Raw genomic sequence first — 19,895 nt, 5'->3', positions numbered from 1 at the left:
AGAGAGAGAGGAAACATGTATTTCTTGTTCCACTTACTTATGCATTCACTGGTTGATTCTTGTATGAGAGAGAGAGAGAGAGATAGAGATAGAGAGAGAGACAAAACATGTATTTCTTGTTCCACTTACTTATGCATTCACTGGTTGATTCTTGTATGTGCCCTGACCGGGGATTGAACCCACAACCGTGGCATATCAGGACGATACTCTAACCAACTGAGCTGTCAGGCAATTTTTAACTAGCTCTCAAACAATGCTTTAAGCAGCCTCCCTGCTCCAGCAATAGGGCATTTTGGGGATGTGACTTGTCTAACTTTTCTGACCATGAAAGAATGTGGTCCCCTCCCAGGGAAGGCATTCTGGCTGTGCTGTTCACACTGTCAAGTCCCATACACGTCAGGGATAATTACTATTTTTCTGGGCAGTAACATCCATCTACCTTAGTACTAGGATTTCAGACTGAGCTCCTCACTTGCCCGCCCCCCCCCCCCCACCTTGGATATTTCAGAACATATATCAAATAATCTTTTTTCTCTTACTGAGTAGCCAGGCGAAGATTGAAATTTTTATTTAAAAACTGTCAAATTCTTTACAACTCAGGAGCTGGTTCAAGGGAGCAAGAGTCTTTACAACAGATGGAATCAAGAGTTAAATATGATGGTGGCAGACTCTTCTACCGGTGACAGAAAAATAGACCTGCTTATTAGATGGCAGTTCCCCAGCCCTGCTCTGTGACCTCATTTCCGCTAAGTGGACGGCAGCAGCTTCCACCTGATTGCAGCGCAATGTTCATCAATCACAGTAATAGCACAGTTAGCCACCAAGGTTCAAGCTACATAATGTGTGTGAGTGGCAATGTGCCCTGGTTTTCATCTTGTTTTAAAAAAAATCCGAATAAAAGAAGATTTAAAACACACACCATTTTGACCTTGAAAGAAACAAAAGTAGGCCAAAAGTACAATGCAGTATTGTAGCTACTTATAGAACCTGTTTTAAATGCATGTGTATCTGTAAATACAGAGTGATTCGTGACATATTGTCTTCTCAGTCTGTAACATTATTAACTTCCAGAAGCAAGCAAGGAGGTAGAGGGTACTGAATGGTCACAGACTTGTCAAATATTAGATATGGAAGGAAAAGCTCAGAGAAAATCTTGTCCGGGCTCCCTGTTTTACAAAGAGGAAGACTGAGGTGGAGAGAGAGAGGGAGGAGATTTCCTAACGTCACTCTGAGAGTGCATTTATGATGGAGACAGGAGTAGGTCTTAGATCACCTCTGGGGGAAAATTCACCTATTCCCTATATATTTATCAAGGGCCTGGCATTATTAAATATTAGGTAAAGATAAATGAAAACAAGTGATCCCTGCCTGCAAGGATCATTATAGTTTAATGGAGGTGTTTCTAAGATATTATCATCCGGATTTGGCAGGCAAGGAAATAAAGACTTGGAAACGTTAATATGCCTAAGTCACCCACTAGGACCATTGGAACCTACCTCTGTCTGACTCATGCACTTTCAACTTTCCTCTTCAGATGGTCTCTTAGATGAAGGTGATATGGGATGGTGGTAATGACATACTCCCAGGAAATGTCAGAGTTGATTAAATAACCTCAGTTGGGACATTGGTTTCTCAATTGCTTTGTGACTGCAGCCTTATAACATTCACAGAATATGAGTTCTCCAGATCTGACTCACATCCCCTGCTCCTGGCCCAAAGCTCTTTCCTTGGATATCAGGTTTCCTCGAGTGTCTTAAAGAATGTTTGCCAACTGTTTGGGAGAAGGGGGAGGAGTCACAGCAACCAGTGTCCTGGGATCTCACTGATTTTAGATTCCCCAGCCCAAGCCTTCACCTGATTTCCTGCCACAGCTGGCGATGAAGAGTATGTGCAAGAGACAGGCCTGTGGGTTACAAATACTGCTAAGTGATGTTTTTGAAAGCCTGGATTCCTTATGTGAAGTAGGCAAAACTCAAATGCATTCATTCAACAAATTAGTATCTGATATGTACCAGGATACATTCAGTGGCAAATTAGATACAGTCCTTGCCTTCATGAAGGTTAGATAGTCTAATTCAGTGATTTTCAACCTGTGTGCCCCAAGAATTTTTTAACACATGCAACCAATACCTGACTACTTAATCAGGGGTATTGAGGTCTTTTCCCTTAGATTGCCAAATTAAAAAAATGATAATAGCCAACACAGCAATAGCCATCTGGTCTGCATGAATCAAAATTATATTTATACTAGAGGCCAGGTGCATGAATATTCATTCTCTGGAAGCGGGGGGGGGGGGCGAGGGGGGGTCCCCTCAACCTAGCCTGCCTCCTCTCAGTCTGGGAGCCCTCAAGGATGGGAGGCAACCTGGCGGTCAGGGGAAGGTGATGCCCCCATCACACCTTTGCTGCTGCCACTGTTGGCAGCACAAGCCTCAGGTGGCCCTGGGCAGCTGGACAGCCGACATCCAAGGCTTGCCTGTGCCTTGGGCCGGTCCTGGGGGACTGGGAGGCTGAGGGTAGGTCCAGTCACACTGTGTGCCTGTCACCCCCTGGTAGGGCTAAAAGGACTGGGACTCCGGTGGGGCTGAGGGGATTGGGCACCGCCATCTTGTGGCTATAGGTGCCACCATCTTTGTGATGGCATGACAGTCAACTTGCATATTCCCTCTTTATTAGATAGGATTTTTTTCAGATCAGCAAAAACTATATTTTTTGGTATGCCACAGAATTTTAGTAATTAATTAATTTAATAATTAATTTAGTGTGCCATTACATGAAAAAGGTTGAAAATTGCTGGTCTAGTAACTTGTGGTTTTGTAAAATAGCCACTCCAATGTAATTAAAAAGTGCTCTGAAGGAAAGCTACATCATTCTATGTCACCGAGTCGCCTTCAGGGGCACTAGAAAGATTTCACTGCACCCAGATACTTCCACTACCCACCGGCCATTGCTTTACAATCCTCAATTAAGCTTTCATTTATTAGTTCGATGGTTGATTAAGTACAAATCCTCCCAAAAGAGTAAGGGAGAGAATAAGAGCATCTGAACAGTGAAACATCTTTAGATTGCCTGGTTCAAAGTTAATTGTCTTCTGAGAACTGAGAAACAAAACAAACAATTCCAAAACATAGTGACTTAAAACTACAAACATCATTACTCATGGTTCTGTGGAATGGCAGGATGGAACTTCTTGCTGAGGCTGGATGTTCTAGAATGGCCTTATTCACATGTCTTTGTGCCCAGATGAGATGAATGGGGTGATTGAGGGTTCTGTCCACATCGTCTGATCCTTCAGAAAGCTGCCCAGATTTGTTTACATGGTGATGGAAGTTTTCCCAGCAGCAAGAGAGGGCAAACTCCAAAGCAGAAAGAAGCACTTGTCAAGCCTCTGTTTGCATCATGTTTGCTAATGTCCCACCAACTAATACAAGTTAAATGACTAAACCCAGTTTTAAGGGCTGGAGAAATAGATATCATCTCTCGATGGCAGGACCTGTAAAATATTGTGGTCATTTTTTTTTTTTTTTTTTTTTTTCTTTTTTTTTTTTTTCTATCTACCAAAGGAAGCAACCCTAAGTCATCTGGGACTAAGTTTAGTAAATTTCCCTGGATTTTAAAATCTGGCTTTGCAGATATCCCCCAAAGATAAATGTCAAAATGATGAAGAGCAGGGCAGTGTCATCATAGTTGTCCAAAGGGCCTACTTCGGAAGAATAAAGACATAGCTGGATAGAGAAGATTTTATTTGTTTGTTTGTTTTTAATTTCTTTATTGTTTAAAGTATTACATATGTTGGATAGAGAAGTTTTGATTTTTGTTTAGCAGTTCATTTTGGTTACTTCTTAGTCACCCCCTGAGGGATTAGCTTGGTTTTTCATTCTAAAGGATTCACCATCATAATGGTTGTGATTCCCACCTGAAGTTTCTGGCGGGAAGCCCAGCAGAGGGATTCGGTCAGTATCTGTGCAAAATATTGCTCAGAGAATAGTTGGGATCTGCTGTAGCTATATTTCTTCCTTGAACAGCTCATCAGGTCCTGAAGCTTTAGAAACACAAGTGCCTACTGGAACTCTCCAGGTCTCAAACGTAATATGTCCACATTGGAACTTTTGATTCTTCCCCAAATTCATTTCAACCTTAATCTTCACAGAAACCTAAGGATCATCTTTAATGCCTTATTTTTCTCTTTTTTTGTAGTGTTTACATATAATCCAGCAGCAAGTCCTATGATTCTCTTCTAAAATAGATCTCAAGTCAGCCCACTTTTCACCATTTCTATTGTCTTGACCTTGGTCTAACCCACTATTGTTTCTCCTCTAGAGAGCTATTGCAGAGCTCCTAACTTGTTTCCCTACTCCGCACTTACTTTGCTACAGTCCATCCTCCATACAACATCAGTCTTTTAAAAACATAAATGAGTGAATATCTCAGTAACACTGAGGTTTACTTCAGAAGCACACATGAAAAGAATCCAGAGACTTCTATTATTATAAGTAATTCATATTGCCTGGGAGGCCGTGGCTCAGTGATTGAGTGTAGACCTATGAACCAGGAGGTCATGTTTAGATTCCCAGTCAGGACATATGCCCGGGGAACAGCTCGATTCCCAGTGGGGGGCTTGCAGGAGGCAGCCAATCAATGATTCTCTCTCATCATTAATGTTTCTATCTCTCTTGTATTTTTCTGATTTGGTTTCTAGCTCTGAATCTGCTCCTAACTTGCTTCAGGACCTCTGATAAGTCATGTACTAGCCAGCTAATATGTCTCCTCACATTTCTTCAGAAGTAGCAACCTCTTCTTTCATAGTACTCCTATTTTCTTATCTAAACCAGGCGATTCTAGAGAAGACTGTCATAAAAGGGACATATGACCAAGCAGGGCCTATCAGAATTCTATCCCACAATTTTAAAGAAAACTGGAGCTATTTTCTTTTCTTTAGGGTGAGAAATATGTGAGGATATGAGCTCTGAAACTGTGATGGCCTATCCTCAACCCAGGTATAGAAGGCTGGTCTGGAGTAAAAGAAAACAAGGCCTTATGCAAAGACAATAGAGTTTCCTTTCCCTGATTCTGGCTTCTTGATGTTTGGCTGGTCACTTCTGCCTCTGATTATGTTATATAACTCAGTATTTGTTTGTTTTTCTATGAGAGAGAAAGAGAGAGAGAGAGAGAGAGAGAGAGAGAGAGAGAGAGAGAGAGAGAGAGAGAGAGAAACATTTATTTGTTGTCCCACATTCATTGGTTGATTCTTGCATGTGCCCTAACTGGGGATCAAACCCATAATCTTGGCATATTGGGACAACACTCTGACCAATCGAACTATCCGTCCAGGGCCCCTCAGTATATTTTTCTAATAAAGCCTCCCTTTATTTTTGCTCATTAGAGTTAGATACTTTTTTTTTTTAAGATCAAATTTTAAAAATATATGTTTTATTGATTTTTTACAGAGAGGAAGGGAGAGAAAGATAATTAGAAACATCAATGAGAGACAAACATCGATCAGCCGCCTCCTGCAATGCCCACCCTCTACCCCACTGAGGATGTGCCTGCAACCAAGGTACATGCCCCTGACAGGAATTGAACCTGGGACCTTTCAGTCCACAGGCCGATGCTCTTTGCACTGAGCCAAAGTGGTTTTGACATGGAGTTAAAAGTGATTCTTATCACTTGCAAACAAAAATACCTTCTTCACTCTTTGGTTCTGTTTTCTTACTGTTCTAAAGTTCAGTAATTCTAATTTTTACACACTGAGTATTTCAGAAAATCCCACATGTATGGACTTCCTGATTAAGACTTCATATAATCTGGAACAAAGCCCACTCTTCATTTCACTTCTTGTACCTGACTACGTGAGGAAGAAGGATTTGCAAGGTGAGGAGCAGTTCTCTGAGAACACTGATGACAGCACAGGCAAAGGTTCCGATAACTAGGTCACTGGTCCACAGAGTTTGGCTTCCCAAGTACTCAGAAGCTAGACAAAAACATCTAACACCACAGCTGCTATTTCTCCACATCTCTTTCTGTTTCCCTGACACCCACCATATTGAGAGAACATCACTGATGTGACTGAGCTGTATGACATGTGCTTTTACTTGCTTTTTTTCTATCATTTTGAAGTGGCCAAACAGCAACTACTGGGAGACTTGAATAAAAGAGTTTCCTTTGCTTGGTTTAATACCATACTACAGAAATGTTAATGTTGGGCAAAGTAAATTAGTAAAACTTTGAGGGGTGTGAATAGGAGGATTTCCAGCTACCTTCAGAATCTAATGTACCTCTTGGGGTGGGGGAAGGGCTTACCAATAGATTGGGTTAAATCTAATAGGCTGTGTGCAACCTTAGTTAAGTGAGTCCTTATCTCTGGGCTTCAGGAGCTTAGACCAGATGGTTTCTGCAGGCCCTCTGGGCACTAATGCTCTGTGATTTCATGTCCATTTTTTATAAGAGCTGCAAGTGGCCAACAGGATTTTGGTGGAAATTCTTTCATTATGAAAATCTCCTTTCTTCTTGGGTACAATGAAAACAGCCAAGGCTGAGTGACCTCCACATCACTCAGTCAGGCTTGGAGCCTGAGGCTGCCAGAAAGCATCTTAGCAATTAAGTGCATCTGGATTGTCTATGACTGCCTGTCCCATGCCAGAGGTTTTTAAGGGTAACAACAGGAAGAAGAAAAACAAAAATATCTGAAGAGACCTGTTAAGCATGGAGCACAGGCCTTAGCTGGTTTGGCTCAGTGGATAGAGAGTAGGCCTGTGGACTAAAGGATCCTGGGTTCAGTTTCTGGTCAAGGGCACATGCGTGGGTTGCAGGCTTGATCCCCAGGAGGGGTTATGCAGAAGGCAGTTCATCAATGATTCTCTCTCATCATTGGTGTTTATTTCTCTCTCCCTCTCCATTTCTCTCTGAAAATATATATTTCTCAATTGCCATGCATTTGATAAGAGACATAAATGCATTCTAATCCAAGGAGGACTTAATTTGTAGAGCACCAGGTATGTGCCAGGCTCAGCTTGACAAGATCTTTCTGAGGACAATCTTTGTCATGTAACTGGAAACTTAAGGGCTGAGAGATTTGCATGTGCTGAACTTTCTTCCAATCCCTCCAAACATCAGACCACAGGATGAGGACTAAGAAGGTTGTGTGGCAGTATGGTTAAGACCATAGGGCTTATGGTCTGACAATTTGGGTTCAATTCTTGGATCTTCATCATTAACTAGTTGTGTGACTGAGAACATTACTTTCTGAGCTTCAGTTACATCACATGTAAATAGAAAAATAATATGTACCTCAAAAGGTAGTTTGAGAGGATTAAATGAGAGGATGGGTGTAAAACCCTTTGTGCAGTGACTGACAAACATGAACTACACAATCATCTCAGTCAGGCAGAGCCAGGAAGGCAAAACCAGTCGGTTCCTTTGTAAGGGCACTAAGAAAAGAGAGCCCAGGGTAAACACCGTGAGGAAAAGAGCAATAAAAGGGGGATGTAAGTTGGAAATAGAGTCTGGACTTGGAAAGTAGATCAAGGTAGAATCTCATCAGGAACAAGGGGGTCCAGGTGGCCTTGAACAGCTCTCTTGCTTGACTTTGTTGGGTTGACTGCCACCGGACACCTGACAGAATGATACTTCTTGTACTTCCTACTTCCTCTCAGCAACCAATCTCCAGGAGTAAGAAATAAGCCACAACAGAGTGTTCAGATCCTATGTTAGACGCGCCCTCCTACACTCAGAAAACTAGGGTTCCATAGACCTGGGGTTGAGTTTCGCTTCTGTGACATGCTAACTGTGTGACATTTGACAAACATATTTTCATTTATAAAATGAGATGAATAATCTTGCTTACTTTACAAAGTATTGTAGTTGTATGAGTCAAACATGAAACACGAGTGCATTTTAGAAACTGTGGGAATTCTGGACATATAAGTTACAGCCACTGTGAGGGGCTGGGATAAGCAGGGTTTATTCCAGAATGAAACGGAGTATATCACTCTCAAAGGCATTTCCAAAAGTTCCTTTCTTCACTCTGTCTCCTCTCTCCTCCCTCCAAATTTTGGTCCCAGGTACCTAACCTCACATGGGAATATCAGGGCCAACATGCCTTATACCCAGAGGTTTGGTTGGCTTCACAGAAAATTCTGAAGACAAAGAATAGCCAAAGAGAATCAGCTAATGCATGCCGGGATTGGATAACAGAGCAGTGAGCGGTGACGGGATTGGGACCCAGGAGGGGCAGACAGAGGATCTGTCTGCACTAGGATTGGAATACTGTTAATAAAAATCATCAATCACGTGTTCAGCATTTACAGTTCCCAAAGCACTTTCTCATCAAAGCCCCGATAATCTTTGACACAACCCTGCGATGTGGGTTTTATTATTCCAAGTACACAGATGAGGAGTACAAAAGTGAAGCAAACAGCCCAGAATTTCATAAAGAAGGCAGCGAAGTGCTTAGTTGGTCTCAGAACAAGGTAGGGTCTGCCCCCCAAAATAGGCATCCCTGATCCTCAGCCCTGTCTCTCTATAGGGGAGGGAGCAGAGAGGTAGGGGTAGGGTGGGGGTCACAGCTGAAGAGAAAAACCTAAGTACATATTAGTTGTGTTTATGTCTGGCTGCTTCTCTGCTTGTGGGAGAGAAGAAAGAAGAGGAACACAGCCCTCCTCACCATCCCCATCCCCTCAAAATTAAGCCCTGGAGCAGGATTGAACAGCAGATTCTGTCCTCATATCATGAGACTAAGGGCAGTTGGTCTCTGGAGTCACAAAGAGAAATGTCACCTTATTCAGATTGTGCATCATCAGCAATCCCCTCAATTGCTCTTTATAATTTATTCAACCAGGATGCCAGCCTACAAGATGAACCATAACAGGCTGAGCAGAATTACTCAGGAGGAGCAATTAGCAAAAATTGGAGTTGTCCTTCTATAGGACTGAGCAGACAGAGGAATAACAACTCTCAAGTCTCTCCCTATCAGATTGTAGCTAAGCATATATTTCCATGCTTTTTAATCCTTCCCATGTTCCATGCACTGACACTTCTTCTCAGTGCCATATTAAATATGAAATGTCACATGGCACTGTGAGTTTGTACAAATATAAAGAAATATATGGCTACTGAGGAGTGTACACATTAACAAAAGGGAAGATCTCATTTGCAAATATCTGTGGTGTCTCCTTGTTTATGTGGACATAATTTATTTATACAAACTGACTTTTCTTAATGTTGCTCCTATCATTACTGTAGTGGCAATGATGGTATGTGCATTAAAGTTAATCTGGATTACTATCATTTATGGAGCAACTCTTCCCTGAGTTTGGGCTAAGAATTTTGGGAGGAGACTCCTGTCACCTGAGATCGTAGGAACTGGAAAAAAGGTCCAGCACCAATGCAACAAAAGCCACAATACAAGGCAGTGGTTCATGAATGACTCAGAAAAGGGGGAGATTAGTGTGACAGGGAAGGCTGAATGGAAGAGGAAGGACTGGGGCTGCAAGAGGTCTGGAGATTCTCTGAGTCCCAGCTCTTTGCTGGGTGATATAGTAGATGCAAAAAATCATGAAGCAGTGTGTGCCCCCAAGCAGCTTAGCTCAGTATTAACCCCAACAGAGGGTTAGGTACACTGTTGTATAGCATGTGGGAGCAAGGCTGCTGAACTGGAGAGAAAGTGCAGATAGAACTGGCCAGCTATGCTGAAACCGGTTTGGCTCAGTGGATAGAACATCAGCCTGTGGGCTGAAAGGTCCCAGGTTAGATTCTGGTCAAGGGCATGTACCTTGGTTGGGGGGAACATCCCCAGTAGCTGATCTATGTTTCTAACTCTCTGTCTCCCTTCCTCTTTGTAAAAAAAAAAAAAAAATCTATTATATATATATATTGGGTCGGCAGGTAAGTAATTGCGGATTTTTTAAAGAAAATCAAAGACAATTTTTTCATGGAACTAAATAACTTTATTCTGTAATGTATTGCCCATTTTGATCAATGACCTTTTGCCATCTTTCAGGCAGCATCATAATCCCACGTTCAAAAAACTTCTGGTTTTTATTAGCAAAAAACTGAATCAGGTACGATTTGACATCATCATCATTATTGAAATTTTTACCATTCAAGGAGTTTTGTAAAGATCGAAACAAAAAGTAATCAGATGGTGCAAGGTTAGGACTATATGGTGGATGTGGCAAAACATCCCAACCAAGCTCCATTAATTTTTGCCGAGTGACCAAAGATGTGTGTGGCCTTGCATTGTCATGATGGAATACAACACCTTTTCGATTTGTCAATTTGGGCCGCTTTTCTTCAACTGCATTGTTTAATTTCATTAGTTGTTCAATGTAGACATCAGAATTGATCGTTCGGTTGGGTGGTAAGAGTTCAAAGTAGACAATTCCTTTGTAATCCCACCAAACTGATAACAAAACCTTCTTTTGATGAATATCAGCTTTTGATGTTGTTTGAGTTGGTTCACCTGGCCTGCTCCACGATCTTTTCCGCTTGATATTGTTGTAAACAACCCATTTTTCATCGCCAGTTATCAGTCGTTTTAAAAATGGATCATTTTCATTACGTTTCTTTAGCAAATCGCAGCTGCTAATGCGTTGCGTTAACTGTGATTCTTTCAGTTCGTGAGGAACCCATGTATCGAGTTTTTGAACATAGCCAAGTTGTTTTAAGTGATTTTCAATGCATGTATGTGATACATGAAGCTTCTCTGCAATCTCACGTGTTGTACTGTGACAGTCCGAATTGATTATTGCTTTGATTAGGGCGTCATCAACTTCAACTGGACAACCAGAGCATTTTTCATCTTTGAGTGAAAAATCACCAGAACGAAATTTGGCAAACCAATTTTGACACTGCCGTTCTTTTAAGGCTTCGTCACCATAAACAGCACATAACTTTTTATGAGCTTGCGATGCGTTTTTCCCTTTGTGGAAATAAAAAATCAAAATATGACGAAAATGTTCCTTTTGATTTTCCATTTTTCAACGAACGCCAAACGAAAACTACAAAACAGATCAAAAAACTTTTTTTACTGATTAACAGCTGAATAGCCAACTATCAAATAACAAAATGTGTTTTACATTTTTACTACGTCTGCAAACCTAAAAATTCAACTGAAGCCATATATGTGTGAAACCCGCAATTACTTACTTGCCGACCCAATATATAAATATATAAATGAACTGGCCAGCTAGGTAAAGAAGCACAACCTATTCCACCCACCAACCCCTCAAAAGTATAACAAGTCTAAGCAGGTAGTAAAGTAAATTCAGTTCTTCACCCATTCCTACCGTGTCTAGATTACTTAAAACACCTAATACAATGTAAATGCTATGTGAATAGTTGTTATACTATATTGTGTAGGAAATGATGGTAAGAAAAAAGTCTGTACATGTTCAGTTTCAGATATAATCATGTAGGCCTAACTACATAATTTATGTCAGCAACAGTGTGACTTTTTTTCCTGAATATTTTCCATCCACAGTTGCTTGAGTCTGTGGATGTGCAATCTGCAGAAGGGAGAGCCAACTATATTGTCAAAATGTAGCAACTCATAGATGAGGGCTGTCAATCAGTTGAATGGCAGCTTCTCCTTGGTTTGAGAAGACAGGGGTACACTTTAGGCCAGAGCCTCTGCATATGCTGTCTTTCTACTCCTCTGTCTCCCAAGCTCAGTTAGGTACCCTCTCTGGAGAACCACACCCCCCTTTGTTTTCCTTTGCCATAGAATTTACGTGCCATATTGTAATTTCTGGTTACCTGTGGGAGTGATTGTGCAATAGTATAAAAATTGTGTGTGTGAAATAAACCAGGCAAGAGGTAGGTAGTTGAGTGTAGTATCCAGAATTCAGCATTAGTTCACTGCTTTTCCAGGCTCCCAGCTTTTGAAAGGGCTGCCTGGATCACTGTTATGCCTACTGAAAGGGAGATTTCTACTCCTTCTTTAGTGGTCTTTCTGCTTTTCATAGGGGACATATCAGATGCCTGTGAATCAGCTGGTAACTGTCTAAAATAAGTATTTGGGTTGTCTATGCATGATTCAATAAATTGACTCTATAAAGAACAGCTAAAAATAAGATCCTCAAAATTGCTGGGATTAGCAATAATATCCCTAAATTCTTTCTTTTCTCTGTGTTACAACACTATTGCTTCAACTTACAAGATCAACTCTTACATCAACAAAGGAGCATAGTGCTTATGAAAAGACTGTGCATTCAAATTCTGGTTCAGTCTCTCACTAGCTTTGTGACTTTGGGAAATTACTTAATATCTATATCTCAGATTCCACATCGGTAGAGGAGGGATATATCATAGAGTTGCTGTGAGCATTAAATGAGTTATTGTATGTTTGGAAGAATGCCTGGAACATAATAAATGTTAGCTATAATTATTATTACTTTCCTCTATATCAGTTAGCATCTGGCAGGAAATAAGTGGTACACTGAAAATAATTTAAGGAATGTTTAATAAAGGAACTATTTGCAAAATGAGTCTAGGGAGGATAACAGGTTTTAAGGAGCCGAACCTGGGGTATACATTTTCCCCAGTGAGAACAACAATGGGAATTATTACTAGCCAAAGGCACAAAAGGTTAAAGGTAGAATCTAAAGAGGGCGATTGTATGGAAGGGGCTACCTAATCAGAGCTGTGGCCTTTGGTGGACGGACACACCCCTCACAAAGTCTCAGTAGGGAGGATACTAGGGGATCCTCCCTACTGAGTCTCTTTCTTCGTTCCTGCTGACCTCTGGTCCCCTGCTGTTCTCTCCCGATGCTAGACCCAACCAAAAGCTAGAGGGCAAGGACACCTATTGGGACCCTATACAGGTCAAACTTCCGGAATATGGAACAGGTGGAATATGGTGGCAAGAGTATGTGAAGAGGCAAACAGAAAATATCCAACTCACCTTTCATCTTGTCTTGCCTTCCTCTAATCTCTTATCTTGCAACCAGAATGATCTTTCTAAAGGATGAATCTAATCTTGTCTTGCCCCAACTTGATGTCCTTTGGTGGCTGACATTATCTTCAGATAAAGATACTCAACAAAATGCAGGGCCTAATGATTTGTCACCAGCTTAACCCTCCAGTTTTAACTATTGCCATCCCCCTCTTAACCCTTACTGTGAGCCATATTTAACTACCCTCAAACTCATAAGAACACAGCTTTCTTTTCTTTGACCCACTTCTTGTCCTGGAACTCAACCTGGAATGAGCTTTCCTCTTTTGTTCTCCTTCACTTGGCTAATGCTTATTCATTCATGCCTTATACAAAGAAATGAAGGAGTTTCTCTTATCCAGTTAGCTTTGGGGTGATCTAAGCTCCATTTCTGCAGCAATGTTTTCTTGATTCCTGAAAGTAGTGGTACTTTAAGGCTGGTATTCCATAATACTTTCATTTTTAGGTGAACTTTTGTTATTTTTTTTTAGATTTTAATTAAGACAGGTACATAGCATACAAGATAGTGCTTGACAGTAATGGGAGTTGAGTTTTTAATAAGTTTATAAAAATGTACTTTTAGAGTGATCCTCTGAGAACAATTGCAGCTTAATCTACAACCTGAGAACTCTGGGGTGCTAAGATAGACTTCTACAAGTTCAATGTGCATGGGGACCCAGTAGGCTTTAAATAAATAAATATATATATATTTCAGAAGGAAGGGAGAGGGAAAGAGATAGAAACATCAATGATGAGAGAGTATCATCGATTGGCTGCCTCCTGCATATGCTCCACTGGGGATCGAGCCCGCAACCCAGGCATATGCCTTGACAGGAATCAAACTGCGACCTCCTGGTTCATAGGTTGAGGCTCACCTTGGCCCGGCCCAATAGGCTTTTTAGGAGAAGTGGTAAGTATGCCTTTTGGAGCAAAGAGTGTAGACAATAACTGCCTCTGGCCTCTAGACTAAGGAAGAGATGAAGAAAATAAAGTGTATTAAAGGTTTTCTCTCATAACTGTTTAGTCATCTTCTCCAAGTGGAAGTAAAATTCACATTATTAAAGAACATCCTTCGTTGCCTTAGCAGGTTTGGCTCAGTGGATAGAGTGTCGGTCTGTGGACTAAAGGGTCCCAAGTTCAATTCCAGTTAAGGGCATATACGTTGGTTGCAGTTTTCCCAGCCCTGGTTGGGGTGCATGCAGGAGGCAAACAATTGATGTGTCTCTCTCACATCAATGTTTCCTTCTGTCTCTCCCTCTCCCTTCTATTGTACTTTCTAAAAGTTAATGGAAAAATAGAGGGATCCAAGATGGCTGCGTCCAGGTGAACACCTAGCCACAGCCGCAATTTCAATAAAATACAACTAAAATATAAAACAGACATTGCCCAGAACTACAGGAAGGTTGACTGACTGGAGGCGCAGAGGAGCTGGAAAAGCCCAAGGTATGGAGACGTGGTGCGCGGAGAGGACGGAGCCAGAGAGGAGGGAGGCGGAGAGCCTGGTGGGCGTTCCCTAGCGGAAAGGAGATAAAACTCCGACTGTGCTGGGCCCCCAACTGCTTTGAACCCCAGTTCTAGGCCAGGCCCCGGGGACTCAGGCTCAGCCATAGGGAGCCGGGCTTTAAGGCGGAACCCCGGGGAGAGGTGAAAGGAGGTCCCGGAGGCGCGCACACTGTGCGCAGAGAAGGGACGGTCGGCTGTGCCGTGGGATTGCCCTGACGGGAAGGAGACTGGGGCTCCAGACTGCTGTGAACGCCACCTCTAACTCCACTTCCAACTGAACTGAACCCCAATACCGGGCTCATTGGGGGAGAGCATAGACTGTTTGGCAGCAGACGAAAATCGAGGGCACCTTTCTCTCAGAGGCGCCGGCAGCTAGCACTGAAGGACCCGCATAGGGCGGGGCTGACGGAAGCCAAAGGTGCAGGCTTCACCCTGAAACCTTGTCCCATCTGTAACTGCGAAATGCGACAACAAAATAAATCACAAACGAAAGAAATGGAGGACAAAAAGCGTCTGGAGATAGAGTTCAAATCTACGCTTATAAGGTTTTTCAAGAATTTCCTACAAAAGATGGATAAGGCCTATGAGGATATGAAAAGAGATCAACTAGAATTAATAAGGAGTCAACAAGAAATGATAAGGGATCAACAAGAAATAAAGAATACATTGTCTGAAATAAAAAATATTTTACAGAGTCCTAAAAACAGAAGGGAAGATCGCAAGAATCAAGTCAAAGATTTGGAACATAAAGAGCCAGAAGACACTCCTCCACAGAAGCTAGAAGGCAAGAGAATCCAGAAAATTGAAGATAATGTAAGAAACCTCTGGGACAACTTCAAGCGAACCAACATCAGAATTATGGGGGTCCCAGAAGATGAGAGAGAGCAAGATATCGAAAACATACTGAAAGAAATAGTGACAGAAAACTTCCCCCATCTGGTGAAAGAATTAGACTTACAAGTCCAGGAAGCGCACAGAACTCCAAACAAAAGGAATCCAAAGAGGACCACACCGAGACACATCATTATTAAAATTCCAAGAGCAAAAGACAAAGAGAGAATATTAAAAGAAGCAAGAGCAATGAAAGTAGTAACCTATAAAGGAGCACCTATACTATTGTCAGCTGACTTCTCAACAGAAACCATGCAGGCCAGAAGGGAATGGCAAGAAATATTCAAGGTGATGAATAGCAAGAACCTACAGCCAAAAATAATCTACCCAGCAAAGCTATCACTCAGAATCGAAGGCCAGATAAAGAGCTTCACTAATAAAAAAAAAAAGCTAAAGGAGTTCATCACCGCCAAAGCAGAATTATATGAATTGCTGAAGGGGGTTCTTTCAGAAGAGAAAGTAAACAAAGATAAAAATTATGAACAACAAATACGTAACTATCAACAAGTGAATCTAAAAACCAAGGAAATTAAAAAAATCTGATGAACAATATTAACTGTTGAATATAATAGAATCAGAGGTATGGAAGGGGAGTGAACTGACGATTCTTGGGGAAAAGGAAAGAGGGGGTGTGGGAAGAGACTGAACATTAACTGTGCACCTATGGATGAGGACAATGGGGAGAGGGGAAAGGGCAGAGGGTGGGGTGGGAACCTGGTGGAGGAGAGCAATGGTGGGGGGGAAAAAAGGAACATTTGTAATATTATATGAACAATAAAAACTTATTAAAAAAAATAAAAAATAAAAGTTAATGGAAAAATATCCTCTGATGAGGATTAACAAAAAAGAAAGCTCCTTTGTTTATATGACTTTTAAAAAATATATATATTTTATTGATTTTTTACAGAGAGGAAGGGAGAGAGATAGGGAGCTAGAAACTTCGATGAGAGAGAAACATCAATCAGCTGCCTCCTGCACACCTCCTACCGGGGATGTGCACGCAACCTACGTACATGCCCTTGACCGGAATCGAACCTGGGACCCTTCAGTCCCAGACCGACGCTCTCTCTACCTCTGAGCCAAACTGGCTTCGGCTGTTTATACGACTCTTTTTGAAAAACAAGAAACAACACAAAGAACCCAAAGGCTCTCATGCTGGAGGAAGATAGGATCTATTCTGTTTAGACCTAGATGGAAAGAGTACTTCTTTTATCCCCTTAATTTCAAAATTCCTCTGAGGAACCAGACCTATATTCCTATACTCTAGCTCCTCCTTGTGGTTGATAAAGAAATCACCCGTTCTAGCATCAACAGTTGAATTAGGTAAAGAAACCATCAGGATCTTTATACTTACCAACAGTTCTTAAAACACATACTTCTACCAGGTTTTGTTGTAAGTGCTCTTCAAGAATTACAGCATTTAACCCTAACAACAACCCTATGAAGGATATATTTTATAGATGATAAAATCAAGGTTAAGAGGTTTTACCCAAGATCATGCAAGTGGCAGAATTAGGACTTGAACCAACCCATCTGCTTCAACGTACAACTGTCTGCTTATACACGAACTAGAGGCCTGATGCATGAATATTCATGCAAGAATGGGCCTTCCTTCCCCTGGCTACTGGCACCACCTTCGCTCTGGCCAAAGCTGCCTTTCTGCCTTTCTGCCTTCCCACACTGCCCAGAGGCCCAGAGCAGTTGGGGTGGTGCGGAACACCCCAGCCACTCGGTGCCTGTGTATGCAAATTAACTCAACATCTTTGTTGGGTTGATTTGCATACTCACTCCTGATTGGCTGGTGTGCATCGCAAATGTATGGTCAATTTGCATCTTCCTCTTTTATTAGTGTAGATGCATATATCTAACATATTTTTCATTCCCTTTACAACACCCATTATCATATTTAATCAAAGATTTGCATTTTCAAGGCAGTCTATCAGAAGTGGATGATCATCCAAAAAGGAACAAATTAATGTTTAAATCTCAGACATTAAATCATTAGATGCCAGGTAGAGAGATTCTTGGTGCAAAATGGTACAATGGAAAAACTGTGAGCTTTGCAATAGGACCTACATTTGAATTCCTGTTATGACACTTTCTAGCTTTGTTGGGCCTCTATGTTACTGGCCTCAATTTCCCTATTTGTTGAATTAAGTAAGAACCAGGGATTCAGAAAATGCTAATTTTTGTAAATCAAACTCTGGATTGTGTTTCATAGAGACTAATTTCTAAAAGTTAATAACATATCAGTAAGCAAAGTGTCCTGTTGGAATCAGATGACTGATTTTTATATCACAGGTTAGAATCTTAAAGTGCTCAGTGGATCTTTGAAAAGTGAAACTTTGAAGAACATATACATGATAGGCTGAATAGTAGCCTCCCAAAGATGCCCATATCTTAATCCCTGTGAATATGTTAGAGCAGTGTTTCCCAAACTTTTGACATATGTGTACCCCTTCTATAATTTTCGTAACGCTGAGTATCCCTCATACTCATGAGAACATAGAATTAGGCGCAGCTAAGCACGGTGCAGTGCATATCCTCACCAAACTCTGGTGCAATGCATATCCCCACCAAACCTGCTGTACCCCTGGGGGTACGCGTACCACACTTTGGAAAACACTGTGTTAGAGCAAAGGAGAATTAAATTTGTAGAACTAATTAACTGAACCTAGGGAGATTATTTTTTGGATTATCTGAATAGGTCCAATTTAATCACAAGGGTTCTTATAAGTGGAAGAGAGTCAGAGGAAGACGTAATCATTAAAGAAAGGCACAGAGAAATTATTCAACATAAAATTTCTCTTCAGCATCATCTATGTAAATATCTGTGTTTTCTGATGGTCTTAGGATCTACAGCTAAGGTTGCTCTTAAGGTTGAGAACTGCTAGCAGGGTCACCTAAGACCATTGGAAAACACAGATATTTACATTATGATTCGTTAACAGTAGCAAAATTACAGTTATGAAGTAGCAATGAAAATAATTTTATGGTTGGTCACAACATAAGGAACTGTATTAAAGGGTTGCAGCATTAGAAAGGTTGAGAACCACTGATTTAGAAGCACCCAGCAGGGCAAGGAAACAAATTCACTTCCAAAGCCTTTAAAAAGGAATGCACCCCTGCTGACCTTTAGGTTAGCCCAGTGAGACATGTGTCATTTTTCTACAGAATTTTAAGATAAAGTATTTGTGTAATATAAGCCACTAAGTTTGTGACAATTTGTTACAGGAGCAATAGAAAACTAATACAATACTATGGGTATCAGTTTATCCAGACTTATCTGTTTCCAACGCTGGTGTAGAAAAGCCCTAGATTTGGACTCTGAAGACCACAGTTAGCATCCCAATTCTGCTATTCAATAGCAGCGTGACTTCTAGTAAATTCACATTTCTTCTTTGAGCATGTTTATCATGTGGCAGCAGCTACCTCATAGAGTTATGTAGAACAAATCAGATAATAGATGTATGGGCGCTGCATAAACTATAAAGTGTACTATACATGTAAGAAATTATTATTTACAGTGCCTGGTACATAGTTGGGATGCAAGAAATATTTGTGAAGTGGAATTATTCTTGGCAGTCCGTGGGATATGGAAATATGATTTTGAAACATATGCCAGGTACTTTGGGAAGAAAAAAGATCATATATGGTATCTACTTCTATATCGATTACTACATAATTATGGAGATAACATATTCATGAAAAGATTTAAACAAGAACTCAAAATTTATATAGGACAATAGTACAAGAGAAGTGACAAGGCTAAGGTTAAGGGCCAAGGAAGTGATGCAATATGTATCCTGAGTTCAAGTATGAAGTGGATGATCAGTGTGGGCTGGAAGGGTCAAAGAAGGCTTCCAGGAGGAGGTGGGTCTTGAGCAGGATCTTGGAGGGTGTGGTTAGATGGAGAACAATTGCTACTATTACTCCCACAAAGCACTGTTTACCTATCATAATTCCAGGAACCACATTTTATTTTATTTTTAACTTATCTTTATTGTTGAAAGTATTACAGTTGTCTCCTCTTTTTACCCCATTAATCTCCTCCACCCTGCCCCCACCTCTGTGGGATTCACATTTTAAATGTAAGACATTGGCAGTCAGTTACAATGTTTCGTATGGTATTCTTTTGGACTCCCTCGCTAGTACTTTTCCCTTTTTATTTAAAAAATAATTTCAAACTTACAGAAAAGTTATAAGGACAGTACAGAGACTTTCCCCCAACCTCCGAACTTCTGAGAATAGGTTGCCCATAGGATGCTTCAGCACCCACAAATTATAAAAATCAGGAAATAAACATTTATGCATTACTATTATGTAATCCGTAGACTCCAAGTTTAGACAATTGTCCCAATAACATTCTTCAAAAAAAAAAAAGTTTATTGATTTTAGAGAGAGGGAGGGAGAGTGAGAGATAAAAACATCAATCAGAGAGAAACATCAGCATCAATAGGTTACCTCCTGTAGGTTTCCTACTGGGGATCAACCCATAATCCAGGCATGCCTTGACCAGGAATTGGCAACCTCTCCGTGCATAAATCAACACCCAACCACTGACCCACAC

General features: G+C 41.0%; 1 protein-coding gene across 1 annotated transcript in view; it reads left to right on the top strand.

Annotated features, from left to right (window-relative positions):
- RAB3B (RAB3B, member RAS oncogene family) overlaps positions 1-1,034 on the top strand; it is a 77,364-nt gene extending 76,330 nt beyond the window's left edge. The window contains exon 6 of the mRNA XM_045584597.1: positions 601-1,034. The gene's annotated coding sequence lies outside the window, so the exon portion shown is untranslated. The remainder of the gene's footprint in view (positions 1-600) is intronic.
- The last annotated feature ends 18,861 nt before the right edge of the window (positions 1,035-19,895 follow it).

Source organism: Pipistrellus kuhlii, unplaced genomic scaffold (assembly GCF_014108245.1).
Source record: "Pipistrellus kuhlii isolate mPipKuh1 unplaced genomic scaffold, mPipKuh1.p scaffold_m20_p_2, whole genome shotgun sequence".
NCBI lineage: Eukaryota > Metazoa > Chordata > Mammalia > Chiroptera > Vespertilionidae > Pipistrellus > Pipistrellus kuhlii.
Note: the sequence above shows the minus strand (reverse complement) of the source record. Positions and strands in the feature narration are given on the sequence as shown.